The 10,482-nt window shown below is 37.0% G+C and overlaps 1 long non-coding RNA gene across 1 annotated transcript in view; it reads left to right on the top strand.

Annotated features, from left to right (window-relative positions):
* Nucleotides 1–527: 527 nt before the first annotated feature.
* LOC139083004 (uncharacterized) overlaps nucleotides 528–10,482 on the top strand; it is a 73,846-nt gene continuing 63,891 nt past the window's right edge. Inside the window, exon 1 of the long non-coding RNA XR_011539453.1 lies at nucleotides 528–857. This is a non-coding gene — a long non-coding RNA (uncharacterized lncRNA). The remainder of the gene's footprint in view (nucleotides 858–10,482) is intronic.

Here is a 10,482-nt window from a genome sequence, read left to right as displayed (position 1 = left end):
ATATACTCTTGCCTCTTCTTTTGTTATCATTCAAGCCATATCTTTCCCAGTCATCAGAGTGATGCTTATATGCACCAATCTTTATTTGCATTCTATAGGCAATGAACAGAGTCAGTACTCCTGAGGATGACACATAGGATGCTTTGATTTGACTCTTGTTCAGTAACCAGACTTATCTGTTATCATCCTGCATTGCCATGTTTTCTTTCTGAAAGCCATCCTCCAGATATTTGCTGAATACTTATTCCTGTAACTTCTCTCTCTCTTATTCTATCATAGTGAGTGTGTACGTGTACGTGTGGGTGTGTGCACATGAACTCAATGATGCATTGAGTGTTTTATTGTGACAATTATATGCTATGGTGAAATTTGTGGAGATATAGGATACATTTTCTTAGAAAGCTCCCCTTCTGGTTAGACTATATCTGAAGCAGTCTTTAGTATTTGGTGCCAAATTTTAAGGAATATATCAACAAGTAAGAGCATGAAAAAAATGAGAAGTCTAAAAAAGATTAGCCTGGTTGTGCTCACAATAACTCCCATGCAGTGGTTGAAGACCTGTTTTGTAGACGAAAGCCTTGGCTAAATTTGTGTAGCTTCTTGTATAACTTGGGAGAAGTCATTAGGGACATTGTAAATGTAAAAACACATTTTGATTTAGTAGGCTGCCTTGTGAGGAAGAGTTTAAATGGAAATTCACCTTAGAAGAGAGAGAGGTGGGATGAAAGAAATCCCCACACCTCCTTTCAGTCTGAATATTCTTTTAATATTTAATCCATTTTTCATTTTAAAATGACTGCCTCAGTGCATCAGTCAGAGCCTCCATTCTGGAACCATCAACAATCGGTTACAAACAAGTAAGTGCATCTTTACTTACTTTCTCTGAGAAGCGGTGCCTGTAGACCTTACTCAATTTCTTATTTTCTATGTGTTCAGATTGTGATCTCACAAGTTCTGTTGTTTTCTCTCATATCATGTGACTAATAGTATATATACAGAAAGGTGATTGATTAAAAAAGTGAAGCAAATGTCTCCTTTAAATTCTAATATTCCCCACTGACTGTTTCATTTGTTTTAAAATAGTATTGCTCCTTAAGCTTGAAGTTCAGCATGTCTAAGTTTTTTTGGTTATTTGGCCTTGGGCTGTCAGCTTAACTTTTCCTCATTTCAAATTATTTAGCTTTATTTTACATTCTAACTGTATATTCTTTTGGGATTACTATATTTTAATGAACAGGTAATTTTTTGAAATAAACATTTTGTAAAGTAGGAAGTAATGCAGAAGTAACTTAAAAAATCATTCTTAATTCTTGCACTCAGAGACAAGTATTCACAACCACTAATTTTGGTATATTTATTTTCAGTAAGTTTTCCTAGGCATATGTGTTTATTTTGAGATAGTTACTATCTTACTTTATTTATAAGTTTGTATCCCACTGTTTTAGTTGACATTATATACTGTACATTATTACATGTAATTAGAAAATCTTCCTAAATGATTTTATCAATCCAAAATTATTAAGGATGAGATTTCTGAGCAAATTGGTTTCTAATACTTATACATAAATGCCTTTTATCCAGAAGAATGGATGGAAAATGGCTGCTCTGTGACTACCATTCTAACTAACCTGGATAAACTTAATTAGAGAAAGAGAAATTTAGGACAGAAAGTGTAAGTCAGCTCTGAACCATGCAGGATGTCTCTGATGAAATGTCCGACATCCACTAATTTCTTCTACTTCTTTTACATCAAGTTTTGTCCTGTTTCTCACCTTTAAACCTCCTTTGTCATTAACTTGCAGCTCTTTCTCAAAAATAAAATCACTTGAGCTGTCTTTGGTTCTAAATGCTACTTATATTTCATATTAATAAACAGAAGTTTCCTTAATTATGAGGTCCTAAATTAAGGATAATTATTGGACACCAAATCTTTTCTGTTGCTCTATAAAAACAGAGAAATCAGTGGAGATGTGAAAGTTGCCTCATTCTTGCCTGGGTACAGGCTCTGGAGGAGGAAGGGCCGCACACTTTGTTTCATAAACGTTAGCAGCTTAGTGCGTTGCCGGCACCCAATGGCGTTTAACAAAAGACCATAATTAAATTTGTTTATTTGGCTAAATTACTATTAAAAATGAAAGATGAGCACAGAAGAAAAAAAGAGGAGAAAAATTAGAAACTGAGTAGATAAAATGGAAGTTGGCATGTGGATGCTTTGCTGCATCTTCTTGAACATATTTGCCTTCCTGGGCTCTGTGAATGTGTGAATCCAACTCACGAAGATGCATAAACCAAATTAATGCGGCTTAGATCATTTCTGCTAAGGGAAAAAGAGGCAAACCAGTCCTCCTTTAATTTAACAATTCAACAATTAGAAAATTGTGGGTAAAATAAGTAGTTTTACGTCATTTTAAAATAAAAATAATACATAGTGTTTTTAAAAAAACAAACCTAATGTAAAAATTTTTTATAAATCATTTTGACTTACAAAGCCCATTTGGAAGTAATCTAGCTTCCTAATGAATGCAACATCCACTGAGGGAAAATCTGGAAAGTACAGAAAATAAGATCACTTGCACTCGTCACCTAGCAGTAAGCAATGTTAACATTTTTTTTATGTCCTTTGTCTTTTTCCCATTTTTCCCAATAAAACTGAGATTATATCACACATATATTTCAATGAGAATTTCACACTTTTTAAATAGTCTTCCATATTATTTCTAAAATAATCTTGATTTGATATGTTAAAAGCAAGATATGCCAGCCTGGAAATTATTTTTATTTTTATTTAAAGTGTGTTATGCCTTTAAGTTTTAAGATATTTCAGATAATATATTCAAAAACTGGGCTTTTTCTAAAGGTTGGCACTGAGCTAACATCTGTTGCCAATCTTCTTTTTTTCTTCTTCTTCTCCCCAAAGCCCCTCAGTACATAGTTGTATATTCTACTTGTGAGTGCCTCTGGTTGTGCTGTGTGGGACACTGCCTCAGCATGGCCTGATGAACAGTGCCATGTCTGCGCCCAGGATCCGAACCAATGAAACCCCCAGCTGCCAAAGTGGAGCATGAGAACTTAACCACTCAGCCACGGGACGACCTCATGAAAACCACTTAAGATAAATTTTATGATACCTAACAAGTCAAGGGCTATCGCCAGCTGATTTTCTTACTAATATTTGGTGGTAGAGACAATTTGGACATGTAAGGGGAAATTTGACTTTTACTGTAACGTCTAGTCAGGCCTAAGATAGACGGGTATGAAGAACGAAACATTCAGAAATGGGTATATATTTCTTTTTATTTTTTATTGCAATAACATTGGATTATAACATTATATAACTTCAGCTGTATGTCGTAATATATTTTGAATTCTGTGTGGATTACATCCTGTTCACCACCCAAAGACTAATTACAATCCATCACACACGTGAGCCTCATCACCTCTTTTGCCCTTCTCCCTGCCCCCTTCCCCTCTGGTAACTACCAGTCCAATCTCTGCCTCTATGTGTTTGTTTGTCATTGTTTTTATCTTTTACTTATGAGTGAAATCATATGGTATTTGACTTTCTTCCTCCGACTTATTTCACTTAGCATAATTCCTTCAGGGTCCATCCACGTTGTCACAAATGGCTGGATTTCATCCTTTCTTATGGCTGAATAGTATTCCATTGTGTATATATACCACATCTTCTTCGTCCATTTGTCCCTTGCTGGGCACCTAGGTTGTTTCCAAGTCTTGGCTATTGTGAATAATGCTGCAATGAACATAGGGGTGCATGTATCTTTATGCATTTGTATTTTAAAGTTCTTTGGATAAATACCTAGCAGTGGAATAGCTGGATCATATGGTACATCTATTCTTGATTTCCTGAGGAAACTCCACACTGCTTTCCATAGTGCTGTACCAGTTTACACCACCAACAGCAGTGTATAAGGGTTCCCTTCTCTCCACGTCCTCTCCAACACTTGTTGTTTCCTGTCTTGTTGATTATAGCCATTCTGACTGGAGTGAGGAAATATCTAATTGTAGTTTTGATTTGCATTTCCCTGATACCTAATGATGTTGAACATATTTCATGTGCTTGTTGGGCATCCATATATCTTCTTTGGAGAAATCTCTGTCCAGATATTTTGCCGATTTTTTAATTGGGTTGTTGATTTTTTTGTTGTTGAGCTGCTGCATGAGTTCTTTGTATATTTTGGATATTAACCCCTTATCTGATATATGGTTTGCAAATATCTTCTCCCAATTGTTAGGTTGTGTCTTTGTTTTGTTGATGGTTTCCTTTGCTGTGCAGAAGCTTTTTAGTTTGATGTAGTCTCATTTCTTCATTTTTTTTTTGTTTCCCTTGCCTGCTCAGACATGATACTTGAAAATATGCTGATAAGACCAATGTTAAAGAGTGCACAGCCTATGTTTTCTTCTAGAAGTTTCATGGTTTCAGGTCTTACATTCAAGTATTTAATCCATTTTGAGTTGATTTTAGTGCTTGGTGTAAGATAATGGCCTACTTTCTTTCATTCTTTTGAATGTGGCTGTCCAGTTTTTCCACCACCACTTGTGGAAGATACTCTCCTTTCTCCAATGGATGCTCTTGGCTCCTTTGTCAGAAATTAGCTTTCCATAACTGTGTGTGTTTATTTCTGAGCTCTTGATTCTGTTCCATTGATCTGTGTGTCTGTTTTTGTGCCAATACCATGCTGTTTTGGTTACTATGGCTTTGTAGTATATTTTGAAATCAGAGTGTGTGATACCTCCAGCTTTGTTCTTTTTTTCTGAGGATTGCTTTGGATATTTGGGGTCTTTTGTTGTTCCATATAAATTTTAAGATCCTTGGTTCTATTTCAGTGAAAAACGTTGTTGGAACTTTGATAGGGATTGCATTGCATCTATAGATTGCTTTAGGAAGTATGGGCATTTTAACTATGTTACTTCTTCCAATCCAAGAGCACAGAATATCTTTCCACTTCTTTGTGTCTTCTTCGATTTCTTTCAACAATGTTTTATAGTTTTCAGTGTACAGATGTTTCACCTCTTTGGTTTAGTTTATTCCTAGATATTTTATTCCTTTTGTTGCAGTTGCAAATGGGGTTGCATTGTTAATTTCTCTTTCTGCTACATCACTGTTAGTGTATAGAAATGGAACTGATTTTTGTATATTGATTTTGTACCCTGTGACTTTACTGTATTCATTTATTATTTCTAAAAGTTTTAGTGAATTTGTTAGTGTTTTCTATATATAAAATCAAGTCATCTGCAAAGAGTGACAGTTTCACTTCTTTTCCAATTTGGATGCATTTTATTTCTTTTTCTTGCCTGATTGCTCTGGCTAGGACCACCAATACTGTGTTAAATAATAGTGGTAACAGTGGGCATCCTTGTCTGGTTTCTGTTTTTAGAGGGATAGCTTTCAGTTTTTCTCCATTGAGAATGATATTAGCAGTGGGTTTGTCATATATGGGCTTTATTATGTTGAGGTATTTTCCTTCTATACCCATTTTATTTAGAGTTTTTATCATAAATGGATGCTGTATCTTGTCAAATGCTTTCTTTGCTTCTATTGAGATGATCATGTGATTTTTATTCTTCATTTTTTTAATGTGGTGTATGATGTTGATTGATTTGCAGATGTTGAACCATCCCTGCATTCCTGGAATAAAACCCACTTGGTCATGATTTTTGATCTTCTTAATGTATGCTGTATTCAATTTGCTAGTATTTTGTTGAGGATTTTTTCATCCCCGTTCATCTGTGATATTGTCCTATAATGTTCTTTTTTGTGTTGTCCTTGTCTGGTTTTGGTCTCAGGATGATGTTGGCTTCATAGAATGAGTTAGGAAGCTTCGTCTCCTCTTCAATTTTTTGCAACACTTTGAGAAGGATAGATATTAACTCTTCTTTGAATGTTTGGTAGAATTCACCAGGGAAACCATCTGGTCCTGGACTTTTTTTTGGGAGGTTTTTGATTACTGTTTCGATATCCTTGCTGTTGATCAGTCTATTCAAATTCCCTACTCCTTGGTTAAGTTTCAGAAGGTTGTACGATTCTAAGAATTTATCCATTTCTTCTAGATTATCCAGTTTGTTGGCATATAGCTTTTCATAGTATTCTCTTAAAATCTTTTGTGTTTCTGAGGTGTCTGTTGTAATTTCTCCTCTTTCATTTCTGATTTTATTTATTTGAGCCTTCTCTCTTTTGTGCTTGGTGAGTCTAGCTAAGGGTTTGTCAATTTTATTTATCTTTTCCAAGAATCAGCTCTTGGTTTAATTAATTTTTTTCTTGTCATTTTAGTCTCTATTTCATTTATTTCTTCTCTGATTTTTATTATTTCATTCCTTCTGCTGATTTTGGGCTTTGTTTCTTCTTCTTTTTCCAGTTCCTTTGTGTGCACTGTCAGATTGTTTATTTGGGATTTTTCTTGTTTGCTGAGGTAGGCCTGAATTGCTATAAACTTCCTTCTTAGAACCACTTTTGCTTTATACCATAGATTTTGGCATGTTGTATTTTCATTTTCATTTTTCTCCAGGAATTTTGTGATTTCTCCTTTGAATTTTTCATTGACCCAATCTTTGTTTAGTAGCATTTTGTTTAATTCCACATTTTTGTGGCTTTTATGATTTTCTTCCTGTAGTTGATTTCTACTTTCGTAACTTTGTGGTAAGAAACATGGTTGGTATTATTTTGATCTTCTTAAATTTACTGAGACTGGTTTTATAGCTTAATGTGTGATCAATCCTGGAGAATGTTCCATGTGCATTTGAAAAGAATGTGTATTCTGTAGTTTTCAGATGGAAAGTTCTATATATATCTATTAACTCCATCTGGTCTAAGGTGTTGTTTAATGTTGGCATTTCCTTATTGATCTTCTGTTTGGATGAACTATCCATTGGTGTAAGTGGAATGTTAAAGTTCCCTACTATTATTGTGTCACTGTCTATTAGTCCTTTCATGTCTGTTAATAATTGATTTACATATTTAGGTGCTCTTATGTGAGGTGCATAGATATTTACAAGTGTTATATCTTCTTGTTGGATTGTTCCTTTATCATTATGGAGTGCCCTTCTTTGTCTCTTGTGATAGTTTTTGTTTTAAAGTCTATTTTGTCTGATATAAGTATTGTTACCCCCACTTTCTTTTTTCTTTGCCACTGGCATGGAGTATCTTTTTCCATCCTTTCACTTTCAGTTTGTGAGTGTCTTTAGGTCTGAAATGTGCCTCTTGTATGCAGCATATGTATGGGTCTTGTTTTTCATCCAATCAACCACCATATGGCTTTTGATTGGAACATTTATTCTGTTGACGTTTAAAGTAGCTATCAATAAATATGTATTTATTGCCATTTTGTTACCTTTTTTCCGGGTGTTTTAGTAGTTCTTCTCTGTTCCTTTCTTCTTCTCTTGCTCTCCTCCCTTGTGGTTTGATGGCTTTCTTTAGTAATATGCTTGATTTCTTTCCTCTTACTTATTTGTTTACTTATTATAGGTTTCTGGTTTGTGATTACCGTGAGGTTCCTATATAATATTCTACATATATAGCAATCTATATTGAGTTGATAGTCTCTTTAGGTTGACCTCTTTCTAAAAGCTCTACTCCTTTACTCCCCTCTTTCCACTTTTTATGTTTTTGAAATTATATCTTATCTCTTGTTTTGTGTGTCTCTATCCATTACCATCATCATTGAATAGGTAATTTTAGTATTTTTGTTTTTTAACCATCATATTATCCTCATAGGTGGTTGATCTGTTATCTTTACTAAATTTTTGCCTTTAACATTGATTTTATTGCCTCTTTTGGGTAATTTTCTCATGCCTATTTGTGGTCTTCTCTTTCCCACTTACATAAATCCCTTCAGCATTTCTTGTAGAACTGGTTTCTTGATGATAAACTCCTTTAGTTTTTGCTTGTCTGGGAAGCTCTTTATCTCTCCTTCCATTCTGAATGACATCCTTGCTGGATAGAGTATTCTTGGCTGTAGTTTTTTTTTCCATTCTGCACTTTAAATATGTCATGACACTCTCTTCTAGCCTGTAGGGTTTCAGTTGATAAGTCCGCCAATACCCTTATCGGCTTTCCTTTGTATGTCTCTTGTGGCCTTTCTCTTGACACTTTTAGGATTCTCTGTTTATTTTTAATTTTGGACATTTTAATTATAAAGTGTCTTCATGCAGGCCTCTTTGGGCTTCTCTTGTTTGGTGCTCTCTGTGCTTCCTTTACTTTGATGTCTGTTTCTTTCCTTATGTTAGGAAAGTTTTCAGCTACTATTTCAACAAATAGATTCTCTGCCCCTTTGTCTCTCTCAAATCCTTCTGGGACACCCATAAAATGAACATTAGTGTACTTGATATTGTCCCAGAGTTCCCTTAGACTGTTCTCATTCTTTTTAATTCTTTTTACTTTTATCTCTTTAGCTTGGGTGATTTCTGCTAGTCTTTCTTCCAGCTCGCTGATCCATTCTTCTGTATCATCTCCTCTGCTATTGTGTCCCTCTAGTGAATTTTTCATTTCTAGTATTGTATTATTCATTTCTGATTGGTTCTTTTTTATATTTTCCAATTCTTTGTTGACATTCTCACTGTGTTCATCCAGTCTCCTCCCAATATTAGTGAGCATCCTTATGAGTTTTGTTTGAACTCTTTGTCATGTAGATGGCTTATTTCTGTTTCATTTACTTCTTTTTCTGGGTTGTTGTCCTGTTCCCTTGCTTGGAATGTATTCCTTTGCTTCCTCATAATGACTTTTTTTCCTGTGCTTATGCTTATGTATTAGGTGAGTCAGCTATGTCTCCTGATCTTTGAGAAGTGGCCTTATATAAGAGCTGCCTTTTGAGGACCAGCACTGTGCTTCCCTCTTGTCACCAGTCTAAATGTTCCGGGAATGCCCCTGTGTGGCCTACTTGTGTCCTTCTGCTGTGGCAGGGTTACTCTTACTGCAGGTACCCAGGGAGTCTAGTCTTTCCTTCCCTGTCCAGCTCCTTGTAAATTGAGTTTGGGAGCCCCAGCACTGTTGGCTATGAGATCTAATAGCATATTCCTGTTGCAGTTTTCCTGTTAATTGGGTAGGTCCTAGTGTAACTGGTTGTTAGGCTCAGAGGCTTACAGTTGCTGTAGGCCTCAGGCCTGCAAGGCCATTGTCAGCTCTCTTAGGATTGCAGCTGAGTGGGGCTGGCCCTAGGCATGGGAGCACCCAATTGTTTCAGGCTTTGGTAAGTGGGGCTGATACTCTTTGTGGTTGTTGGTGAAGCACAGGTCTTCTGCCACTGATAAGCCCCACCCCCCACAGATCCACACACACTGTCAATACAGTACTGGCCTGTGCACACTTTCTGACCCCCTAGAGCATGTCCAATTGCCCCACTGCAGAGTCCCCCACCTCTCCACCAACAGCCCCCATAATTCACCTGGTCCTCTCACAAGCCCTGCCCCACAGAAGTGGACACACTTGCCTGCCTGTAGAGGATCAAAGTGCCCAGTCTATGCAGGCTGACAAGTAGTGGGGCAGGTCCCTAGGGTGAGCTGCCTGCCCTGGACAAACTGGATTAAATCTGTGCTCTAGTGGGTGTGGCAGACCCCTGGGCTAAGAGGCCAGGGGAAGAGCTTCAATGGCATCTGCCAATGTCTGTGTCAGCACGGCTGAAATAGGTCACAACAATGGCTGCCAAGACTGTATTAGCCTCTGGAGAGGTCTCACCTGTCACCGAGATGCACCCAGAGCCTACCAGGTGAGTCTTTTTACAGGAAGGACTGTGCAGCCTTATTTCTGGTGATTTTAGGTTGCTCTCTGAGACAGGTGAAAGTGTGCATGGGTCATTTAAGAGCTGAGTCTTTTTGGCTTTTTTCTGATAGCTTTTCTGGGAGTATTCTCTGCTGCAGTTAATAACCAGTGAAGCCTGATAGTAGGACACTCGTCTCAGTTGTGCTGAGTCTGAAGGATGCTTAGAGTGGTAACGGGTCCCCACTCAGGACCCCACTCCTCCAGGGAGGGCTGCATACCTTAGAGTGCTCCCGCATGGCCAGCTGTGAATCTCTGTGGCTCACAAAGGTGGCTTTTTTTCTCTCCAGAAGGAATTTCTGCCTCTTCTGCCTCAGTCAGGACTGTCCCTTGTTGGAGGAATTCTTCTCATCTAGTTTTCAGTTTTCTCTTCAGGTTAATTTTTCCAAAAATAGTTGTAACCTGGCTGTGTTTGTGGGAGGAGGTGAGTTCGGTCTGCCTATGCTACCTTCTTGATGAGATCTCTGTGAAATGTGTCCAATGCTAAAAACAAGCAAATGAACAAATCCCAACACATACATGCACATACACATACATACACAAACAAATAATACCAGTAAGCAAGTGTCCGTAGCTTACACAGTTTGAGTGAATTGATGGAAGTTACTCATGTGGTAAGTCAATCTAGCAACAGCAGAGTCTTCTGCACATAAAGAACTGATGTCTTTTTTCTCTAAACCAGATATCTCAACCTTGGCCAGACGTTAGAATTACCC

Source organism: Equus przewalskii, chromosome 4, assembly GCF_037783145.1.
Source record: "Equus przewalskii isolate Varuska chromosome 4, EquPr2, whole genome shotgun sequence".
NCBI lineage: Eukaryota > Metazoa > Chordata > Mammalia > Perissodactyla > Equidae > Equus > Equus przewalskii.
Note: the sequence above shows the minus strand (reverse complement) of the source record. Positions and strands in the feature narration are given on the sequence as shown.